Raw genomic sequence first — 24,770 nt, forward strand, 5'->3', positions numbered from 1 at the left:
TAACTGATTGAACAAATATCCCCATGTAACAAGAAAGGGGAATTTCAAATGTGGCAAGCTTGGTTGTATCACCTGCCAGTTTATGATAGACAAGAGCACAAGGTTTAAATTAGGGGTGAGCGGGTTCGGATTTCTGAAATCCGAACCCCCCCGAGCCCCCCCGATCCGAGTCCGATCCGAGTCAGGCTCGACTTTTCCCGCCTGACTCGGATCTGACATCGAGGCAAAACGTCATCATCCCGCCTTCCGAGTCTCGCGGGTTTTGGATCCTATATAAGGTACCCGCGTCGGCGCCATTTTCTCACTCGGCTGTGGACAGTGAAGAGGGAGGGTGGGAGTTAGTGCTGTGTAGTGTAGTGTAGTGTAGTGCTGCTGTTGTCCACTACTTCAAAGTCCATAGGGGCTGGCTGTGTTGTGCTGTGCTGCTGTTGTTAATAGGGGCTGTGTCCACTACTTCAAAGTCCATAGGGGCTGGCTGGACTGTGTTGTGCAGTCAGTTCTCCATAGGGGCTGTGTCCACTCCAAAGTCCTGTGCAGTGTCCCAGTCCTAAAGGGGTGCTGTAGTGTTGTCCAGGGGGTGCTCTGTCCATCAGGGGTGCTCCCCCCAAGTGCTAAAAAAATAATATATTTTCTGTGTTTGTGAATTGTGTGCGCAGTAGCCGCACGTGCATCAACAAAGTAGTGCCAAGCGTGCGCCTGTGTCATAAGTAAAGGGCCGGCTGGCTTGACCGTTAAAGGGTGCTGTAACCCCCGAAAGTACACTCCAGTCCAAACCAAAAAAAAATTATTTTCTGTGTTTGTGAATTGTGTGCGCAGTAGCCGCACGTGCATCAACAAAGTAGTGCCAAGCGTGCGCCTGTGTCATAAGTAAAGGGCCGGCTGGCTTGACCGTTAAGGGTGCTGTAACCCCCGAAAGTACACTCCAGTCCAAACCAAAAAAAAAATTATTTTCTGTGTTTGTGAATTGTGTGCGCAGTAGCCGCACGTGCATCAACAAAGTAGTGCCAAGCGTGCGCCTGTGTCATAAGTAAAGGGCCGGCTGGCTTGATCGTTAAGGGTGCTGTAACCCCCGAAAGTACACTCCAGTCCAAACCAAAAAAAAAATTATTTTCTGTGTTTGTGAATTGTGTGCGCAGTAGCCGCACGTGCATCAACAAAGTAGTGCCAAACGTGCGCCTGTGTCATAAGTAAAGGGCCGGCTGGCTTGACCGTTAAGGGTGCTGTAACCCCCGAAAGTACACTCCAGTCCAAACCAAAAAAAAAATTATTTTCTGTGTTTGTGAATTGTGTGCGCAGTAGCCGCACGTGCATCAACAAAGTAGTGCCAAACGTGCGCCTGTGTCATAAGTAAAGGGCCGGCTGGCTTGACCGTTAAGGGTGCTGTAACCCCCGAAAGTACACTCCAGTCCAAACCCCCAAAAAAATTATTTTCTGTGTTTGTGAATTGTGTGCGCAGTAGCCGCACGTGCATCAACAAAGTAGTGCCAAGCGTGCGCCTGTGTCATAAGTAAAGGGCCGGCTGGCTTGACCGTTAAGGGTGCTGTAACCCCCGAAAGTACACTCCAGTCCAAACCAAAAAAAAAATTATTTTCTGTGTTTGTGAATTGTGTGCGCAGTAGTCGCACGTGCATCAACAAAGTAGTGCCAAGCGTGCGCCTGTGTCATAAGTAAAGGGCCGGCTGGCTTGACCGTTAAGGGTGCTGTAACCCCCGAAAGTACACTCCAGTCCAAACCAAAAAAAAAATTATTTTCTGTGTTTGTGAATTGTGTGCGCAGTAGCCGCACGTGCATCAACAAAGTAGTGCCAAGCGTGCGCCTGTGTCATAAGTAAAGGGCCGGCTGGCTTGACCGTTAAAGGGTGCTGTAACCCCCGAAAGTACACTCCAGTCCAAACCAAAAAAAAATTATTTTCTGTGTTTGTGAATTGTGTGCGCAGTAGCCGCACGTGCATCAACAAAGTAGTGCCAAGCGTGCGCCTGTGTCATAAGTAAAGGGCCGGCTGGCTTGACCGTTAAAGGGTGCTGTAACCCCCGAAAGTACACTCCAGTCCAAACCAAAAAAAAATTATTTTCTGTGTTTGTGAATTGTGTGCGCAGTAGCCGCACGTGCATCAACAAAGTAGTGCCAAGAGTGCGCCTGTGTCATAAGTAAAGGGCCGGCTGGCTTGACCGTTAAAGGGTGCTGTAACCCACAAAGTACACTCCAGTCCAAACCAAAAAAAAAATTATTTTCTGTGTTTAGCCGCACGTATATATCAAATCGATATAACATAAATGGAGGACCAAACTTTCTCCGATAAAAATAAAATAGAGAAAGATCAAGAACCACTTCCTCCTAGTGCTGAAGCTGCTGCCACTAGTCATGACATAGACGATAACATGCCATCAACGTCGTCTGCCAAGGCCGATGCCCAATGTCATAGTAGAGGGCACATACAATCCCAAATGGCAAAGTTCAGGAAAATGACCTTGAAAAAGACATTTAAATCAGCTGAAGAGAAACGTAAACTTGCCAATATGCCATTTACGACACGGAGTGGCAAGGAACGGCTAAGGTCGATCCCTAGTATGTTCATGACTAGTGGTTCAGCTTCACATGACGATGGAAGCACTCCTCCCACTAAAAAAATCAAAAGAGTTAAGCTGGCAAAAGCACAGCGAAGAACTGTGCTTTCTAAGAAGATATCACAAATCCCCAAGGAGAGTCCAAGTGTGGTGGTGGTTGCGATGCCTGACCTTCCCAGCACTGGACGGGAAGAGGTGGCTCTTTCCACCATTTGCACGCCCCCTGCAAGTGCTGAAAGGAGCACCCACAGTCCACTTGCTGATATGCAAATTGAAGATGTCACTGTTGAAGTACAACAGGATGAGGATACTGGTGTAGCTGGCGCTGAGGAGGAAGTTGGCGAGGAGGATTCTGATGGTGATGTGGTTTGTTTAAATCAGGCTCCGGGGGAGACAGTTGTTGTCCGTGGGATGAAAAAGCCCATCACGGTCATGCCTGGGCAGAAGACCAAACATTCCACCTCTTTGGTCTGGCAATATTTCTATCCAAATCCGGACAACAACTGTCTTGCCATATGTACCATATGTAAAGGTGAAATAAGTAGGGGTAGGGACGTCAACCACCTAGGAACATCCTCCCTTATACGGCACCTGCAGCGCGTTCATAAAAAGTTACTGTCAAGTTCAGAAACTTTGGCTCAGACCGTAAGCAGTCCAGGGACACCTAAATCCCGTTGTATCCAAGCGCCTGCAAACCACACCGTCAACTCCCTCCTCGTCAATTTCCTCCTTAGTCAGGATCGGAAGTAGTCCTGCAGGCCATATCACTGGCATGACTGACTCTCCTATCCGGGATTCCTCCGGAGGATCCTGCATTGCTACGCCTACTGCTGCCGCTGCTGCTGTTGCTGCTGCTGCTGGGAGTCGTTCATCATCCCAGAGAGGAAGTAGGAACACCACTACTTTTACTAAACAATTGACCCTCCAACAGTCCTTAGCGAGGAGGATGAAGTACGACAGCAGTCATCCTGAAGCAAAACGTATAACTGAGGCCTTGACTGCTATGTTGGTGTTAGACGTGCGTCCGGTATCCGCCATTAGTGCAGTGGGATTTAGACAATTGATGGAGGTAGTGTGTCCCCGGTTCCAAATCCCATCTAGATTCCACTTCACTAGGCAGGCGATACCGAGACTGTACAGAAACGTCAGAAAAAGTGTCCTCAGTGTCCTGAAAAATGCCGTTGTACACAATGTCCACTTAACCACGGACATGTGGACAAGTGGAACAGGGCAGACTAAGGACTATATGACTGTGACAGCCCACTGGGTAGATGTATCACCTTACGCAGCAACAGCAGCAGCGTCACCAGTAGCAGCATCTCAGAAATGCCAGCTCGTTACAAGGCAGGCTACGCTGTGTATCACCGGTTTCAGTAAGAGGCACACCGCCGACAACCTCTTAGAGAAACTGAGGGAAATCATCGCCCAGTGGCTTACCCCACTTAGACTCTCCTGGGGATTTGTGATATCTGACAACGCCACCAATATTGTGCGGGCATTACATCTGGGCAAATTCCAGCACGTCCCATGTTTTGCTCACACAATAAACTTGGTGGTGCAGAATTTTCTGAAAAGCGACAGGGGCGTGCAGGAGACGCTTTGGGTGGCCCGAAAAATTTCTGGCCACTTTCGCCATTCAGCGACTGCGTGCCGAAGACTGGAGCGCCAGCAAACACTCTTGAACCTGCCCCGCCATCACCTGAAGCAAGAGGTTGTGACGCGGTGGAACTCAACCCTCTATATGCTTCAGAGGATGGAGGAGCAGCAAAAGGCCATACAAGCCTATACATCCACCTATGACATAGGCAAAGGAGGGGGTATGCACCTGACTCAAGCGCAGTGGAGAATGATTTCCGTGTTGTGCAAGGTTCTTCAGCCCTTCGAACTTGCCACACGTGAAGTCAGTTCAGACACTGCCAGCTTGAGTCAGGTCATTCCCCTCATCAGGCTTTTGCAGAAGCAGCTGGAGAAAGTGAAGGAGGAGCTAAGACGGAGCGATTCCGCTCGGCATGTGGGACTTGTGGATGAAGCCCTTCATTCGCTTTGCCAGGATTCCAGGGTGGTCAATCTGTTGAAATCAGACCACTACATTTTGGCCACCGTGCTCGATCCTAGGTTTAAAGCCTATGTGGTGTCTCTCTTTCCGGCCGACACAAGCCTGCAGAGGTGCAAAGACCTGCTGGTGAACACACTGTCAGCTGAAGCGGAACGTGACACGTCAACGGCTCCTTCTTCATTTTCTCCCGCAACTGGGGCTGCCAGGAAAAAACTTAGGTATCCTAAGCAACCCGCTGGCGGTGATGCAGGGCAGGCAGGACCAAGTTTGGACATCTGGTCCGGACTGAAGGACCTGGCAACAATTTCTGACATGTCTACTGTCACTGCATATGATACTGTCACCATTGACAGAATGGTGGAGGATTACATCGGTGACAGCATCCAAGTAGGCATGTCAGACAGTCCATACCTGTACTGGCAGGAAAAAGAGGCAATTTGGAGGCCCCTGTACAAACTGGCTCTATTTTACCTGAGTTGCCCCCCCTCCAGTGTGTACTCCGAAAGAGTGTTTAGTGCAGCCGGGAACCTTGTCAGCGAAAGGCGTAGGAGGTTGCTTCCACAGAATGTGGAGAAGATGATGTTCATCAAAATGAATTATCAGCTCTTCCAGGGAGACCAGCCTCCAGAACGTACAGAGGGACCTGTGGTGGTGGATTCAAGTGGGGACGAGTTAATACTTTGTGAGGATGAGGATGTACACACTGAAGAGGGTGAGGAATCGGTGGATGAGGAGGATGAGGATGACATCTTGCCTCCGTAGAGCCAGTTTGTGCAGGGACACATTAATTGCCAGCTTGTTTTGTGGGGGCCCAAACGAACCAATCATTTCAGCCACAGTTGTGTGGCAGACCCTGGCGCTGAAATGATTGATTTGTTAAAGTGTGCATGTCCTGTTTATACAACATAAGGGTGGGTGGGAGGGCCCAAGGACAATTCCATCTTGCACCTCTTTTTTTCTTTGCATTATGTACAGTTTGGGGCCTAGTTTTTCTAACTGCCATCCTGTCTGCCACTGCAGTGTCACTCCTAGATGGGTCACGTGTTTGTGCCGCCCACTCGTGTCGCTTAGCATAGTCATCCAGCTACCTCGGTGCAACCTTTTGGACATAAAAACACTATTGTGAGGTGTGAGGTGTTCAGAATAGACTGGAAATGAGTGGAAATTAAGGTTATTGAGGTTAATAATAGCATAGGAGCAGAAAAACCTACAAATTCTGTGATTTTAGCTGTTTTTATGCTTTTTTTCAAAAAAATACAGATCCAAAACACAAAACCCAGAACCCAAAACACGGAAGGGTGGTTTTGGCAAAACCAATCTAGATCCAAAACACGAAGAAAGATCCAGATCCAAAACCAAAACACAAAACACGAAAAGTGGCCGGTGCACACCCCTAGTTTAAATTATATTCAAGTGGTCTATCATTTGACAACATTAACTACAGAACGACATATGTTATATATGTTATCACTTGCATCTGTGGTATTCAGTACGTGGGAAGAACGACCCACAAGTTACACACGTTTCTTGAAACATAGAAGAAATGTTCAAAAAGGAGTGAAAACTCATAGTCTGTCACGACATGTTAGATTACAGCATGGGGCTGATGTAAACGTTCTCCGTGTACAGGGAATTGAGCATATTAAAGAAACATCAAGAGGTGGGGATCGTTTTAATTTATTATGTAAAAGAGAGGCCTTTTGGATATTTTCATTGGGGACGTTATTTCCGGGGGGGCTGAATGATTGCATTGAGCTTAACAATATTGGCACTTAAGGATTTTAAGTTGTAGCTTAGGAGTCTTTATTTAATTATAGGCTTATCTCTAAACATTAAAATAATCTTTGTTCATATTTATTATGAGGGATTATCATATTTCCCCCCCCCTCGCCACTTTTCCATTAAACATTCACTCTTTGGGTAGTTCTCTATAGGACTCGAACACTGATTTTTCTGGTTATAGATTTATGCTATTAGTCAGCTGTGCCACAGAGTTTAGCTGCGGTGCAAGAAGTAAATATGCTGGGGTTATTTACTTATGCTTGATAACATTTACTGATGAACAATCGGATACACCAGTTTTCCATCTAGTATAATGTTTATAGTTATTAAGAAGTTAATAACATCTGTCTATTTTAAAAAATTAAAATATAAACTTTTATATAAAATAAGTTCTGACAGATCTCTGGTGGGATTTGAACACATGTTGTCTGGTCACTGGTCTATGCTGCTGGCCTGTTGAGCCACAGAGCTATTTTGTTTTATAATACCCCTTTTCCACCTAAATTCCGGGTCTAACCCAGAGTTGGAACAAAGTTCCTATCCGGATCAGACCCGGAATTTTGCCGGCGCCTACTCGGGATATTCCCGAGTCAGCGCCGCTCACACCGCAGTCGGGTCTGCATAGACCCGGCTTTTGCGGAGTGAAAGTGGTCGCTTGGAGATGACGTCATCTCCAAGTGCCACTGAAGCCAGACCAATTGGCCGGCTAGCAGCGCACTCCAGGTCATCGTGATCCGGAGTGCGCTGGTCTCACAGCAGGGTTTCACGGGCTACGCCCGTGTTAAACCCTGCTAGTTACCTGGGTTGGATTGCCTGGTCACTCGACCCAGCGATCCAACTCTCTCCCCTTTTACACCAGGGAGCTGCCCGGGTTAACCCTTCAAAAACCCGGGTTTTAGCTCCGGTGTAAAAGGGGTATAAGTTTTAAATATGTCATCTATCCAGATACCTTCACTGATTGATAATCAGGTACACATGTTCTGATCTAGTATGATGTTTATTGCTAATTAGCTCTAGAACAAGTGGATTTATCTTGAGCTCCCTTTGATGTCATTCTCTCTGATGCCATTGCATTTTATTAAAACATTTTATGGGAATATAAATGTTCTTTATGATGCATTTATTGTATTGTTAGCTGTGCTGGTGATTTGAACAATTATAATCACCTGGGATTAATTGTTATGCAAAATAACAGTCTACTGTGATTGGACACTGACTGTTTAAATATCTGGTCTGACTGAGCCACAATTCTATCTTCTGAGGAAACCGTTGTATGGTCTAATAATGGAGAAACATGTTAAGCTTGTGGACTTAATACTGGCTGCTTGACAAGTGGATCTGCTCATACATTGTGGGGTTACGGATGCAAAACCTCCATTCTTTATGCAAGAGCCGTGACTTCTTCTCATATCTGGGCATTGATGTGTTGCTCCCACTGCTGCTGACGTCATCACATTGGCAAGCGGCGATTCTGATTATCAGACGGGGAACGTAATTCACAGAAGATTGCCCTACCACCTGTACTATCTGGGGACTTTGCCTTTGCTCAGGATTTACCCTAAGAGTGCTGAGACTACATGGATGTAAATCGTACTAACACACTGGCTCTGTTAATCAAGTTTCTTTACCACTAGTGGATTTCCACAGGATCCTTTGAATTACATTTTTCAAGCGACTAATATTTGCCAGTCATCAGTGGTTTTACTGTATCTTTTAACTTAATTTTATTAATGTATTTACATGTTATGTTATATATGCATTAAATTTATTATCAATTAATCCAGCGCTCCCTTGGGTGTAGATATATATATGTACTTATTCGGTTTATGTTGATCTTAATTGAGTAGTGTTTCCAGCACTACTATTGGGAGCTGCTATATAGCTAACAATTGGTTATTATTGTATTTTATTGGTTGCACCTAATTTTTATACATATATTTTTTGTTTAATGTAGGTGCTGCCATTGGTGGCTGGCACAAGAGGTTGTCAGTCATTGGTCCTGGCAGTGTTGGCCATACTGCACCACATATCAGGTAGTGCCCCTGTGCGGCTGCTCTGCTCGAACGGCCCTCGGGCTGGCCCTGCTTACTTTCCAGTAATAAGTACAATAAACGCCCTATTGGATGATGATTTCTGCCCACTCAAACCTAACTTAAATAAAACCCATCCCCTTTAAAACCTCCCTTGGCAATTATTGAATCAAATGAACAGCTGACATTCAACCAACCCCTCATCTTAGTAGTTGTAACCTTAACCAGAGTTAATGTGTGTTCTATTTTTTGTGGTTTTTGATAAAGCCACTAGACAACAGAATATCTTACCAGAGCCGTAACTAGACATTTTGGTGCCCCGTGTGATATAGAACACAGGCCCACTCACCCCCCATCATTTTTTGGAGATTCATTCCAGCTTCACTCAGATGCTTTTTCTCGGCCTAAGGGTGCTTCTGTATTCTAACAATGAGGCGGGATACATGAAGAAGGCTGTTCAAGAGCAGGGAAACACAAAAAAAAAATATATATATATATATATATATATATATATATGAGAGAGAGAGAGAGATCCGCACTCACATCCTCCACAGCTGTTCAATATTTGGGGTGCTCCCCACTGGCACCACTCTGGGTCCAGATGTATACAGGTAAGTCAAAGACAAAGGGGCACTCACCAGAGTAATAGTCCATACAACAGTAATTTATTGCTTACATCTCCAATCAGTCGACGTTTCGGTCAGACAAGACCTTTCTCAAGACATACAGCAAAAGCAGCAAAGCATCAACAAAAACAGGTTTGTCATAGGAATAGCATCAAACAGTGTCCTTACCTGAGTCTCCTTAAATAGCCACCTAATCCGCGTGTCAAGAAGCCGCATGTGTCCTGACCGGAAGTCATGCGTTCCACAGCCTGGAACGCATGCTCCAAAACCGGAAGTGCGTCATCAAAGCCCCTCAGGACTTGATCAAGTGCATCAAGACACCTCAGTGCCTACAGGCTACAACTGGATGTCAACAAAGTCCGTACCGGAAGCCATGCGTTCCAGGGACGCATGCTTCCGGATCCGGAAGTGTAGGCAAAACCCCAAGCAGCTTATACTATTTCGTCCAGAGACTTCTTCAAGGGGATAGAATATAGATTGGGGATAGATAGAAGTCTTTGGACGAAACGTGTTGGGAGTAGCAGCCTCTTAGCCCATGAACTTTGACTCCTTTTTACTCAGATAAGCTGATATCCTCCTTTTATCCATCAATTGTCTTTACATATTTTTATCAATTTCATTTATTCTTATCCTCAAATTTATATATTATATATCATTGTACTTTTATCATGTGATTTTTTTTGTTATAGAATAAATATATATTTATATTATCACTGTTACACTTTACATATATTACTTTTGGAAACCATCTTATTCATATTCATCATTATATGCACTAGCACTTTCTAGCAGACTGGTCGCCTATTTGTCAATCACTTTATTCTTTTAAACTTTATGGTAATTAAAACACCTTTAGCACATGTTTATTGACCTAATGCTGACGCCCTTTACTTTTAGGGCTAAGGTTGCTTAATCTTGTTTTAGAGGATTATTTATCCTGATATATTGATAGATCAATCACTGTGTATTTTTGGCGTCGTATCCACATATTGTTTTTCATATATATTATATATAATGGAAAAAAAAACCTTTATATTGCGCTAGTAACAAAAAAAACCTAAATGATGTGATTTTTAGCAGTTTTTATAAATTTTTTAAAGAAAATACATGCAAGGACGGTTTTCAAAAACCAAATCCAGATCCAAAACCTCGAAGGAGATACAGATCCAAAACCAAAACACGGGGGTCGGCGCACATCCCTACTCCCAATGAGTGTTGATTGCATCATTATGGGATACTAATAGCTCCAAGGACTTATTAGAAAATGGTGATGGAAAGACACCTTGACGGGCCTGTTTATTCAGTTCACATGTTAGTGTGTGTGCGTCCAAAGACTCGGCATCAGATTAGCATCAGGACCATCGGGCAGGCAACAGCCATCTGAGTAACCCTAAAGTTACTCAGGATGGCCTCCACATCTCTGCTGCTGAGACCAGTAAATCTGTGTTGGAAGATGTAGTCCCTGCCCTTGGCACTCCCACACACCTCCGTTTTGTGATACGATCGCTGTCTCCTTTGCTTACACTGTGTATGGAGCCGCAGCACTATCATGGCACATCGGACAGCAGTGACTAAATTAGTCCAGCATGCGTCTCTGTTTTAATAGTTTTACACAATTTGGATTTTTTCATCTGTTTTATTCCACACGATTTGTGAGAACTAAGAGGAGAAGAGTAAGGAGGAGAATCATGAATCTAATCTCCTGACAGCAGGATCCAACTAAAGAAACCCTTAAAGGCATTGATAATTCTGCACACGTCATTGCAAATTCTACTTGAACGAGGATAGAAGGTCCTACCAAAACTGTGTCATATTATGGGGTCTATTTACTAAGCCTTGGATGGAGATAAAGTGAACGGATAAAGTACCAGTCAATCAGCTCCTAACTGCCTTGTCACAGGCTGTGTTTGAAAAATGACAGGAGCTGGTTGGTTGGTACTTTATCTCCGTCCAATTTATCTCCATTCAAGGCTTAGTAAATAGACCCCTATGTCTGTTTCTTTGTTTCTTTCTATCGCATATTGATGTGTCCTCCGTCGTTGTTGCTGCAGTTGCGTTAAACTGCCTTTCTAGTCGTTCCTAGTCCCATGCCAGTTTACTCATGCCAAGCATCTTTTCTATACTGGCCATTTGCACGGGAGCCTACAAGTAAGAATGACAATAAACAGGAAAATTTATAGGCCCAAACAGTGCCCCCTGCACTACCTGTGCCATGGCACTGGTCACACTACACTAGTTATGGCCCTGTGACTTGGGTACTTAACAATGAGTAATATATAACATGCATAACCATGGGTAAGATAATAAATGTTATAGAAAATCTCTAGTAAGCTATGTAATACCCCTTTTACACCAGAGCAAAAACCTGGGTTATTGCTGGTTCTACCCGGGTCGCAGCTCAGTGTAAAAGGGTCCCTGAAAAATAACCTGGGTCAAGTGACCCTGCAATCCAACCCAGGTAGCTTCCAGGGTTGGACCCAGGATGGACCCAGGTAATGGTGCAGTGTAAACGGCGCAACCTGGGTTATCTGACCTGGATCATGCCTAAAATGAGCGGATTGGTGGTTGTCGAGCATTCACCTCCCACTTTTTATGACCTCACAGGTTTAGCAGGGCAGACCTGAGTTCAGTGTGAACAGGGCTGACCTGGGAGTAACCCAGATCAAAGGTGCAGGGTAAATGGGTCTGACCTGGGTCTGACCAGGGTTGGAACCATGTCCAAAAACCCAGGTCGGACCTGGGTTTTTGGTGGAAAAGAGGTATTATAGTAACAACTCTGAGGTTCCTTATGAGTCATTATTCACTCTGTGTTTGGGGTTTATAGATTACTGCTGAGGAAACCTCACCTATTAATACCTCTGCCTGGTGACACCAGATATAGCATTGTGTATAATGATATCATAGCTCTGTGACAATTATTGTATGTAAGTGGACACCTGCTAATGAACATGTCTTAATTAAACAGGGGAGTTCGGTGTGTCAGACATAATTGCTGATTACAATCCTGTTAAAGGCTCATGATTATCTGGAAATTCTCCAAGATTTAAATACAACAAGACATTACATATCTGCCAATTACAGGTGTGAGTAGCTGCCTACACAGCATGTGAGGAGCAAAAATCATCAAAATAACCCAATATATAACTCTAAAACAGGCATTATTTTAGAGTGTGGTCTCTTTACTAAAGGAATACCTAAAATACTACTATAGGATCCTAATTAGGGATGTGCGCCAACTCCCGTGTTTTGGTTTTGGATCTTTGTCTCCTTCAAGGTTTTGGATCTGTATTTGGTTTTGCAAAACCACCCTCAAGTGTTTTGGTTTTGGTTTTGGATCTGGATTAAAATAAATAAATAAATAGATAAAAAGTTTTAAAAACAGCCAAAATCATGTAATTTATGCAATCCAAAACCCGAAATTCGGATTTAAAATCCGAATTCCGAACCACAAAAAGATCAGAACTGCACCCCGGATTTGCCCGATCTCCTCAGAAGATCAGAACTGCTACTCGGATTTACCCATATTCATGAAATTCAGGTGGATTTGGATTTCTGGAGAACCGAACCGCACAGCTCTAATCCTAATGAATCACTTTAAGATGCGGTAACTATAGAAATACAACAACTCTACTTTCTTATATGATTGCAACAGTAATGTATGTGGTTAAACATGGGTGGTTTACTCAGTAGCCTGACCCATCTCTTTCCAGAAGCAACAAACAGAATCAACCTACACAAAATACTTATATAAAGTAGGATGCAGACGTTACAGTATGACACATAACTATGTCTGTTATTGAAAATTAGGAAGACATATATTATAATTTAGAGAAGGCTTCATATTATACAGAGTCGGATTAGCAGCGGGTTGGCCGGTAATCCGTCTTTATATACTGTAGTATGTAAATTGAAAATGTTTTAATAACATTGCTAGGACATCACTTTAACAATTTTATTCATAGGGGTCCAGAGAAGTTTGATATGTGTGTCTTTTGCCACAGTTGTGTCTGCGACTTTATGGTAAATATTAGTATAATCCAAAGAAAGGAACTTCAAGTGGTTTTGTAGCTCTGGTTATTAATCTAGCAAATGGCTGATGACTTTATTACCCCACAATACAGCTCTCACATAGAGGTTTCTATGCGTTAGTAACCAACATTCCTTTACCATCCAATCTGTACATTGGGAGAACTTAGTTATTTCTTATGAGTCATTATTCACTCAGTGTTTTGGGTTTATAGGTAACTGCTGAAACCTCACATATTAGCACCTCTGCCTGGTGACACCAAATATAGCATTGTGTATAATGATATCATAGCTCTGTGACAATTATTGTGTGTAAGTGGACACCTGCTAATAAATATGACTTAATTAAACAGAGGAGTTCAGTATGTCAGACATCATTGCAGGTTACAATTAGAGATATGCACCAACCCCCGTGTTTTGGTTCTGTATTAACTTCGGGTTTTGGTTCTGTATTTTGTTTTCCGAAAATTATAAAAACTGCTAAAATCACATAATTTGGGCCTGTTCCTACAGTATTATAAACCTCAATAACAATAATTTCCAGTCATTTACAGTCAATTTTGATCACCTCAATATTGTTTTCATCCAGTTTAGGCCAAAAGGTTGCACCAAGCAAGCTGGCTGACTAAGCTAAGCGACAGCAGTGGGTGGCACAAACACATGGCAGTTCAACTTCCAACATGGCACATTTAGGAAGCATAGTGGCACTGCAGTAGCAGACAGAATGGCAATGTTAATATAAACTATACAATGCTATAGAATGTTTTTATTAATCAAGATATAGATCAGAGGCCCAAAAGCAGTACAGGGAAATGGAGGTGGAGTATGTAGTGGAAAAGAGATTGATTGAGTAACTAAATGATTGATTGATTAGTCATCATTTTATTACTGCTATAAAAAAAACAAAGCAGAGAAGTGGAAAATGCTATTAAAGAACAAGCACCTAAAATGGATGAAAGTGGTGCTTAATTAATTGATTGATTCACTGATTAATTAATAATTGATTGATGTATTGAGTAAGAAAATTAAATGTAAGGTCATATAAAACTACATTTTCAGTAGGCAAGGATTTCTCACAAGGGTTGAAAGAGAAGCCAAGAAACTCAATAGTTGAACTGCAGAGCAGCTAACTCCAATCAGCCTATTGTATACTAAAAACAAATAAGAGGAGACTGACCTGCTGGCCATACTACCTTCCCCCTCCTAATTAGGTAACACACTCCTGTAGTACATTTATGAGCACCAGAGAGTGTGAGTATGAGGGATAATACTAGGGATGTGCGCCGAAACATTTTTGCCTGATTTGGATTTGGTTCCAATTCGTCATCCGGCTTTGGATTTGGATTTGCCAAACTGCGGTGACTGGCTTTGGATTTGGATTTGGTTCCAATTCGTCATCCGGCTTTGGATTTGGATTTGCCAAACTGCGGTGACTGGCTTTGGATTTGGATTTTTTTACAAAAATTGACAAAAAAAGCTAAAATTACATAAATTGGTCTTTTTTTTTCTTCCTAAAGTATTATTAACCTCAATAACATTAATTTCCAGTCAATTTAGAACACCTCACAGCTTATAATATTGTTTTCAACATTATTGGCCAAAGGTTGCAGTGAGCTGACTGGTTACCAAGCGACAAAGCAGCGGCACAATGACACAGACACCACAGTAAAAAGCACATCTATGACACATTGCCAAACAGCAGTGGCAGAAATGAAAAGTAGTGCACCCACCCAGTGGGGTACGGCCAGCAGAATCACAGTACTTGTTTACAAAGTGGGCTACGGCCCAAGGAGTCACAGTGCACAATCTTATTCACATTACACCGCAGATAGTGCCCCTGATTCACATTACACCATAAAGTAGTGTCTCTTATTTATGTTATGACACACAGTAGTGCCCCTCTTACACAATGCCCACAGTAGTGACCCTTTTACACAATGCCCATAGTAGTGACCCTTTTACACAATGCCCACAGTAGTGACCCTTTTACACAATGCCCACAGTAGTGACCCTTATACACAAAGCCCACAGTAGTAATGCCCATTATACAATGCCCACAGTAGTAGTGCCACTTATACAATGCCCACAGCAATAGTGTCCCTTACACAATGCCCCCAGTAGTGGTGCCCCCTATGCAGTCCACTTAGTAGTAGGGCCCCCTATGCAGTGCCCCCAGTAGTAGTATGCCCCCCAGTAGTATGCCCCCCATTAGCTGGCCCCTAGTAGTATGCCCCCCCAGTAGTATGCCCCCATAAGCAGCCCCCCAGTAGTATGCCCCCCCAGTAGTATGCCCCCATAAGCAGGCCCCCAGTAGTATGCACCCCCAGTAGTATGCCCCCCATTTGCTGGCCCCCAGTAGTATGCCCCCCCTGTAGTATGCCCCCATAAGCAAGCCCCCAGTAGTATGCCCCCCACTAGCTGGCCCCCAGTAGTATGCCCCCCCAGTAGTATGCCCCCATAAGCAGGCCCCCAGTAGTATGCACCCCCAGTAACAGGCCCCCTGTAGTATGCCCCCCCAGTAGTAGGCCCCTCCATTAGCAGGCCCCCATACACACATAAACAACAAAACAAAAAAAAACTTACCTGTATCGCCGCTCCAGCCGCCGTCTGCTCTGCTGCCAGGCGACGAGGAGGGAGCCGGAAGACGGAGCTCATGAGTGAGCTCCAGCCGGCTCCCTCCGTGCAGCAGCCAATGAGAGTATGTGTGACTCTCACTGGCTGCTGTAACAAACACACAGCTACCGCTGGCGGCTGTATGTTTGTGTCTGTGTAGGGCAGACCGCTATCACAGCGGTTTGCCCTAAACTCGAGGAGCCCTGATGTCGGATTCTCTAGCAAGAATCCGACATCAGGCGGCCGCCGTTCGTCCCCGAACGGGGATCCGAGTTAGGCGGGGAACAGAATCCGAACCGCTCATCTCTAGATAATACACACAATAACATTTTGATTTTGATAAAAGACAAAAAAATCCTGGCCACCAACTGCGACACACTGTGCAGATATTAAGGTGGTGGCCTTTGACCTACTGACCATTAGTGTTCTTAAACACTTCAGTATCATGGCCTGAATTATTTAAAAAACACAAAAAAATTTGATTTTGATAAAAGTAAGATAAATTAAAAAAAACTGTCCACCAACTGCAACACACTCAGCTCACATTGCGTGGAAACAAAACGCTTTTTTCCACTTTTTTAAATTTGCAGCTTAGCTGCAACCACGAGCAGTCTCAGTGCTTATATTTACGTGCACAAAAACGCACTCGGGGACAGCACACACATGTCATATAAACAAAAAAAACATTTTTTAACTTAATTGTTTTTTTGCTTTTTCCACAAATGACAACTGCGAAGTCACACTGCTTATATCGCAGTGGGGACGTGGGTTATGTACTGCGGAGTCAAAGTTCAGCGCCACTTTGTAATAAATAATACCATAATAATTCATGCACTATAAAAATAATAAACAATGAATTGCTATCTGCCTGTACTGTAAATCTAGCTAGGCCAATATTAACAGTGTTTAACACTAAGGGGACTGGAGTGGACACAGCACAGCAGCAGCCACTGGAGCTAGAGAGGATGGACACCGCAGTCACTGGACACAGGGAGTGGATGGATACAGCATCAGCCTCTGAACACAGGGACTGGAGAGGGCAAGTGGCAGCTCCTACCCTCTTAGATGAGGAGGGCTGTCGCTGCTGAAAATGAGAGGGAGCAGGGAGGGTGCAATCAATCACCCGCCACCGCTCCTCCTGGCCGCCCAATCGATCTGTCAGGTGCCGGGACCGGCGCATGCGCACTAGCAGCGGGGAGCCGCTCATGCCACCGGCATCCAAAGGGCTGCATCGTCTGCAGCCCCTAGGAGCCGGTGAGGGTTGGAGAAAAGGCAGAGTAGCGGCTTACTCCAGGAAGCCGCTCTCTACTAATAGCAGCCCACACTGGCAGTCCCAGGGGAAGGAGGCACCTCCCCTTGGGGCTGCCTGTGGTGTATGTGACTGGTAGGTAGCGCTGCCAATAGGAAGCCACTGCCAGTCACACAGTGTAGTCTGTGCAGTCACGGACTGCACTGACTACACAGAGGTGGTGGACTTTACTGGGGGGTATACAGCCTTGCAGGCCCTAGGCAATATCCACCACTGGAGAGGACACAGCACAGCAGCAGCCACTGGAGGTGGAAAGGATGGACACAGCAGCCACTGGACACATGGAATAGATGGACACAGCATCAGCCACTGGACCCAGGTACTGGAGTGGACACAGCACAGGAGCAGCCACTGGAGGTGGAGAGGATGGACACAGCACAGCAGCTACTGGACATGTTAGTTTAGACTGGAGTCAGTGTGAAATGGTGCCCGAATCACTGCGGGAGGGACTTATATAGAATCCAAAACCTGACTCCGGGATAATGATGTTTTGTCTCAATTTGGAATCCATGCAAGGCGGGAACACCCGAGCCGCCACTCGGATCGGGGAAGTTCGGGTGGGCTTGGTTTTCAGAAAACCGAGCCTGCACATCTCTACTAGGAATCCTGTTCATGTTTATCTAGGAATTCGTCAAGATTTTAAATACAAGACAGTACATATCTGCCAATTATGGGTGTGAGTAGCTGCCTACACAGAGCATGTGAGGGGCAGGAATCATCAAAATAACCAAAGGTATATATGTAACACTTTCTTTAAGGTGTGGCAACTTTAGAAATACAGCAATTATACTTTCTTAATATAAGTGCAACAGTAATGTATGTGGTTAACCACGGGTGGTTTACTCAGTAGTCTGACCAAGCTTTTTCCAGGAAAAACATGCAGAATCTACCTACACAATATACTTACTTACAGCAGCATACAGATTTACAGCTTTATGACACATACCTGTAACTAGCTCTGTCATTGAAAATTAGGAAGACATTAATATAGTACATATATAATTCAGAGAAGGATTCATATTATACAGAGTCGGATTACCAGCGGGTTGGCCGGTAATCTGTCTCTGTACGCTATGTATACTGGCAATGTTTTAATAACATCGCCAGGAAATCCCCTTAGCAATTTTATTGATAGGGGCCCACACAAGTTTGATATGTGTGTCTTTTGCTGCAGTTGTGTCTGCAACATTATGCTAAATACTAGATAAATTGTATCAACCATCACCAAGGCACTGGCCACAACCATGTCATCTCAGGTAGTCGATATGCAAGGTTTAATAATGGCCTCATATTGTCATCCTTATGGGTCACAACAGGCTGTCCCACTTATAATTGTCTCTGTGTTTGGCCTTAGGACAATCTGTTTGCTCTCTGTGATCAGTACTTTGCCAACTTCTCCACTATGGTTAATGAACCTTTGATGTCTGAAGAATTCTGATGGTTTTTTGTAAGGCATGTTGTTTGGGTGTGGCGATCTAACACAGCTCTTTTTTAAGAGGTAAATTTACTTAAGTGAGAGTTTTTGGAAGTGGAGATGTTGCAACCAATCAGATTCTAGCTATTATCTTCAAGAAGGTGCTTTTTAAATGTTAAGTAGAATCTGATATGGTTGCTATGGGCAACATCTCCATTTTCAAAAAACTCTCAATGTAGTAAATTTACCCCTAAGGATCAATTCATCAGGGCAATATTGTAGGGTATTCATCCCCAAAATGATAGGTGCTATACCTGGACCATGTGTCAGTAATGAGGCATCCTTGATGAAAAAGAAATGTCTTTCATATTTACACATCCTCTTCCCAAGTCCGTTGCTGGCCATCAATTGAAGCCAAGTGGGTGGTGGAGGGACAATTTGGTTTTCCTCCCAGTATTTAATAAACCCAAACAGCTGTATTATGGTGACTTGTGACCAAGTATCTAACATGTCCACTGTTTCATTTCAATTTCAATTCAATTTGGGATGGTCAGAAATTTCCACCTAAACATAGACTTCATCTTTACTTTAAATTCTACCAGTAGTTATCTCTAAGCCACGAGCATCCCAGCTGTAAGTGGGGTGCCACGGAGCTCCAAAGTTGTAAAATAGGGTAATTGGATTTAGATGCGCCATGATGAGGGTTCCTAATACTGATCTGTTGAGGTTACTGTTGGATGAATTTACTGTAGGATGTTTCACCATTGACATTGACTGGGAACCTCCTAACTTTGGAAATGTTTTCTTTTTCCTGACGCCAATAATTATTGTAAAACCTGGACAGATGATATGTCAGTGCAACCAGTATGTATTTTACCAAACAAGGGAGAATCATACTGCCCTGTTCAGTTCTATCCGTCGTCTTCTATTTGTTTTGTTATTCACCAGAGAAGCAAAGAGGATGAGCCTAAGCACAAATAAACATACATTTTAGTTTCTTTATTCCACACAGGATTTAACTCTGAAAAGAGCTGTCATTAAATAGTTCTAAACACATTCTCACACTAAATTTTACTCAAGAATACAATTTCACAATAACATTAAATATAATATACACTGTGCAACACGGGCATGAATATTTATTTGGCAGGAACTTCTATTGTGCTTGTACTGTAAGGATAAACTGAGTTAGTGCTCTACATGAATTACAAATACTGTATTATCTAGAACAAATTCCCTTCAGCAATAAATTATCAACGGGTTTAAATGTTACACTAACAATAAAACAACTATTACTGCAAACGTAACTGTTTCTTCCCTATTCCGATTGCTCCGGCCTAATAATAATAATAATAATATTAAGTATATCTTATCACACTATTCTAACCACTTGAAGTTGCTATTAAAAATGTAAGACCAATATTATAATAAGTATTTTACGGGAGTGTACACTCTTTAACCAAGTCCCCTTTTGTTGGTGCACATACAGTATGTTTAGTGTTTATTCCTTTTGTGAACAGTCTAAACGGCTCACACATTCAGTCTAACAAATAGTGGTCAGTATTTACGGCTGTGGGTGTAGGCAATAAGTATATAGTTGTCGATAGTTAGAACAGTTTTCACAACTATCAGACTATTATTCTTACTGCTCTTGTTCTGCTTATAACGGTTAACTCAGGTAGAATAAAAGCAAGATAGGGGCCCTGAGTATACTTTCGGAGCTTGGTGAGGTATTACTGAGCACGGTCTATTGCCAACATTAAGCTGTTTTCTTCAATGTATCATCTCAACCCTCTGGACAGCTACTTGTTGTCCACCCCCTTCAGATAACAATAATCTCTCTAAGCTGTAGAAATTGACTGGCTGTTATGTCTGTCACGCTGGGGGAAGGAAACTCTGTTCACTTCCTCTGCTCTGTAGCAATCTCTGAGCTCCCTACTCTGCTGCTGGGTGACTGCCATCACCGGAACCCACTAGGGAGCAATGCCAGCCCCACTCTCTGTGCCTTTTCAGTTAAGCCACCAGGTCCCTGCTCCTCTTTGCGCAGTGCCTCCTGCTCTAACCACCACCCCAGAAAACTCCACCAACAGTCAGAAAGGGGGTCCCTTTTATACCTAGCAGTCATGTACTGGCCAGCTTCCCGCCTGGCCACACGTGCTGCTTCCACTGTCCAGCACCGTACCCACACACACTGGCTCTGACAGCCCACGGTCAGGATCCCCATCCCATCAGAAATGGGAAAGTCCCTGCTGCAAGCCCCAGCACAGCACCTACAACCCAGCTGGCCAGGTCACACTACTTCCCCTCAAGGGGAAGATGACTTGAAGAAGTCTGAAAGCCAGATGAAGCCGGTTGGGAGCTCCATGATCTTATCTTTCATGAACCTACCTCATACTCTGATTAAGATAAGCACCTTGCACTCAGCACTTGTTTTTATCTTTGAATTTTTTATGAAAATATTTTATAAAATGCTTTGACTATACCAATTAGGCTGCCAGTATTTTAAAAATTATTTTGCTGTAATTTGTTTTTGTCTTTATATGAAATTAGTTTAAATAAATGTATGTTTTATATCTTGCATTGTTGTTGGTACCTAATAGATGAGCTATAAAGTGATTTTAAATTTGCATAGATTGTTTACCGACCACATCAGCTGATTTATGTGATACATTAAACATTTATTTAGAAGGTTGTAACATCTTCTTTGACAATAGTAACCTCATTTTGGACACACTTTATTGCACAGGCACTTGATGCACTTCACATACTTGGCTTGCTTCTCCTTGAAGGCATTTAGATCTTCATCAGCATTTTCTGACTGTGGACACCTTCTAGCACTGACACTTTAAATATCTTACACATGACACCTTATTGAACATAAGTTTATTCTTATAATATATTTATTTTAAGCACTGTGTAGTGGTGGTTTTCAAATCCATGGCTCACAATTCCTATGCAACCGCTGCTTTAAATCTTTTCATTCAGCGGACACCCATAACCCCTGGGGTCGTGTACTTTTAAATCTCTTTTAGCTACTGCATTATTATTGTAAAACAGTGGTATAACTAGACTCACCTGGCGCTCGTAATCCTCTACTTACCCCTATTTTTTACATATATACAGTATATACATATATATATATATATACAGCATATATATATATATATATATATAAGGGATGTGCAGGTTCGGTTCTACTCGGTTCCGTTCGGTTTTTTTTACCAAATCTTATTGGCTATCCAAAACTCGTGACAGCTGAAACCCAATAAGATTCGGGAAAAAAAAACGAACGGAACCGAGTAGAACCGAGCCTGCACATCCCTAATATATATATATATATGGGAAACAGTCGGGAAGCCAATGGACGGAATCCTGACCGCCGGCTTCCCGACTGTATAATCCTGGCAAGGGTTAAATGACAGGCATCGAAATTCCGACGCCTGTCATTTTCCTTACCCCGGGAGACCGACACCCGGCTTACCGATCGAACTTAAGGCGGGCGACGGGTGTGGACAGCCGCGCGGGGGGGGTTAGGTTTAGGGTTCCCGGGGGGGACTTAAGGTTAGGCACCCCCCTGGGAGGTTAGGTTTAGGCTAGGGGGGGACTTAGGTTTAGGCAAAAGGGGGGGTTAGGCACTTAGGGGGGAGGTTAGGGTTAGGCACCCCTAAGGGAGGGTTAGGGGGTAGAATAGGTTAGTGAATACTTACCTTGGGACGATCGGGATTTTCATCCTTGTCGGGCTGCCGCTGTCGGGATTTGAACCACCGGCCATGCGGCCGGCGGTAATTCATACTGTGTATATATATATATATATATATATAACATTGGTATAGATATAAGATATATATGTACAAATAAATTGATTATAGTACATTAACAGTTATGTAATATATTTACGTAGGTAAGTATACGAAATGTGCTGTTTGGTTTCTGTGAAAACTGAACACATGCAATCTAAGGGGTTCCAAGTCTTCCAGCCATGTTTGGATTCCAAAACAAGGCAAAACATCATTTTCCCTGCGTCAGGTGTAGCGTGTTTTGGATTTCATATTAAAGTGCCTCCCTCGTGATCGGGCACCATTTCACACAGGAGACTAGAGGGAGAGGGTGTGGGACTAGACTGCATCACTGTGAGGCATTAAAAAATGCCATTAGGAGGAGTGGACAGGAACACTATGTTAAAAAAAATCTACAGGGGCATTTTGTCATAAAATAAAAATAAAAGCACTGTGTTAAATGGGCTCTGTATGTTTAGAGGCACTGTGGACTGTGGGTTGCAGCACTTTGAGGCACTAAAAAATGCCATTAGAAGTGCACTGTGTTAAAGCCTTCAGCGGTATTTTGTAATTTAAAATAAAATAAAACTTGTCTGTTAAAAATCTTAACTTCATTATGGTGCCACCATTACTAGGAGCATTATGAGGCACTGTTCTAAAAATGTAAATGATAATATTAGTGTTCAAAAAATATAATTAAATTAGGGTTCCACCATTACGTGGTGTGCTGTGAGGCATTGTTTTGTGTGTTAAGGCAATGTTCTAAAAAATGTAAATGATAAAACTTGTGTGTTAAAAAATATAACATTATTAAAAGCCACCATTACTAGGAGCATGTGAGGCACTGTGTTGTGTGTTCATGCACTGTTATAAAAAATTATAAATCCTGTGTTAAAAAATACAACATCATGAGGGTGCCACCATTACTAAGAGTGCTGTAAAGACCAACTGTGTTGTGTGTTCAAGCAGTTACAAAAAATTTAAATGATAAAACTTGTCTGTTAAAAAATATAACATCATAAAGATGGCATCATTACTCTTGTGCACTGTGAGGCACTATGTTGTGTGCTCAGGCACTGTTATAAAACATTAAAATGATAAAACTTGTGTTTTAAAAAATATATAATGTCATTATGGTGCATTCCTTATACAAGGAGAGCTGAGAGTCAATATTGTTCAGTCATTAGAGGGAGCAGCAAACCCTGTACTAGTGCTGCGGTTGCTGCCAGCAGTCATGATAGTGCTTCAGCATCTACTAAAGGTAGTTAATTTTAACAAAGGGCAAATCTAAACCATTTTTCAAAATGTTAAAGAAAACATAATTTCTTATAATAAAGAGAAAAATTTACTACCAAAACATATAAAAAATTGCCAACATTCCATTCATCAGACACAGTGGCAAGAAAAGGCTCAGGCCATTGCCTTCCTTTGTGAGTGGTGATCCTGCTATTAATGTTTCATGCACTATAATGCTTATTGCAGAAGCCAGGGCCAAACATAGGGCCTGATTCAGCAAGGAACGCAGTTGTGTATACGCATGTAATCGGTCGATCAATTCGCACTGTGCATGCATCACAGTGTGTTATCCAGATGCTGTGGTCAGAACTGCGCATGCCGAGGCTATGCAAATGACAGAGTGATTGACAGGAAGCGCCATTTGTGGGAGTAACGGGGGGTGGCCGTGCGAACGCAGGAGTGCCAGTGTATTTCAAAGCCATTGCAAGGGCATGCATAAAATTATCCACTGGGCTACCAGATGCCTCCTGAGTACTCATAGCATGCGCAGAAGTTAGCAATTCCTGAGTGAGGTCTGAGTCCTATACACAATTATAGTCACTAAAAGAGCCGATAAGATGAAATGAAATGAAAAAATAGCAGACAATGATGTAGATGATAATGTCTTGTGACTCTGCTAATAAATAAATCAAGAGATAGCGTGGCTGTATGTAGCCTGAAACACAGTGTCCACATAGAGTTCACATACCCATAAGTAACACCTCCTCGGATGGACAGATCTGTCAGTGCTGTAAATTATATATCCTCCGGCAGCACAGTTGGATCGCTGTTCCCACCAGCTGGATTGTGACCCTGCAGTCACTTGCTTGATCTGTCCGCTGCTGAGGTTGTACCTATGCCACACTGGTAAGAGCCATATCCCAGCGGCTAAGTGTCGGCATGTATCAGAGGGGAAATCCAACAGCACATGAATCGTAATTTGGCACACCAGGTAAAGCAGCTAAAGAGGTATGTGGTGATAGAAATGTACGGTCTCCACGGGGTGGCAGGTAGTAGCTCCGGGGGAGCGGGAATGCAACGTGGAATGTCAGACAGCTATTCCTTAAGGCGTTTCACCGATAGCAGCAGCTTTCTCAAAAGGCAGAATGAATAGTCTGCATTCACAATAGGGTTTAAATAGCATGTAGCTAGGCTCAATCACCTATCGGTAATTAATCAATTCACAGGTTTAGAGTAGTATGCAAAGTGCTGCTCATTCTAATCCACTGTTACCATAAACAGTCCTGTCAATAAACATATTAACAACATGTAACATAATATACTAATAAATCAATATAT

This window comes from Taudactylus pleione, unplaced genomic scaffold (assembly GCF_031769625.1).
Source record: "Taudactylus pleione unplaced genomic scaffold, aTauple2 ptg000039l, whole genome shotgun sequence".
Classification (NCBI taxonomy): domain Eukaryota; kingdom Metazoa; phylum Chordata; class Amphibia; order Anura; family Myobatrachidae; genus Taudactylus; species Taudactylus pleione.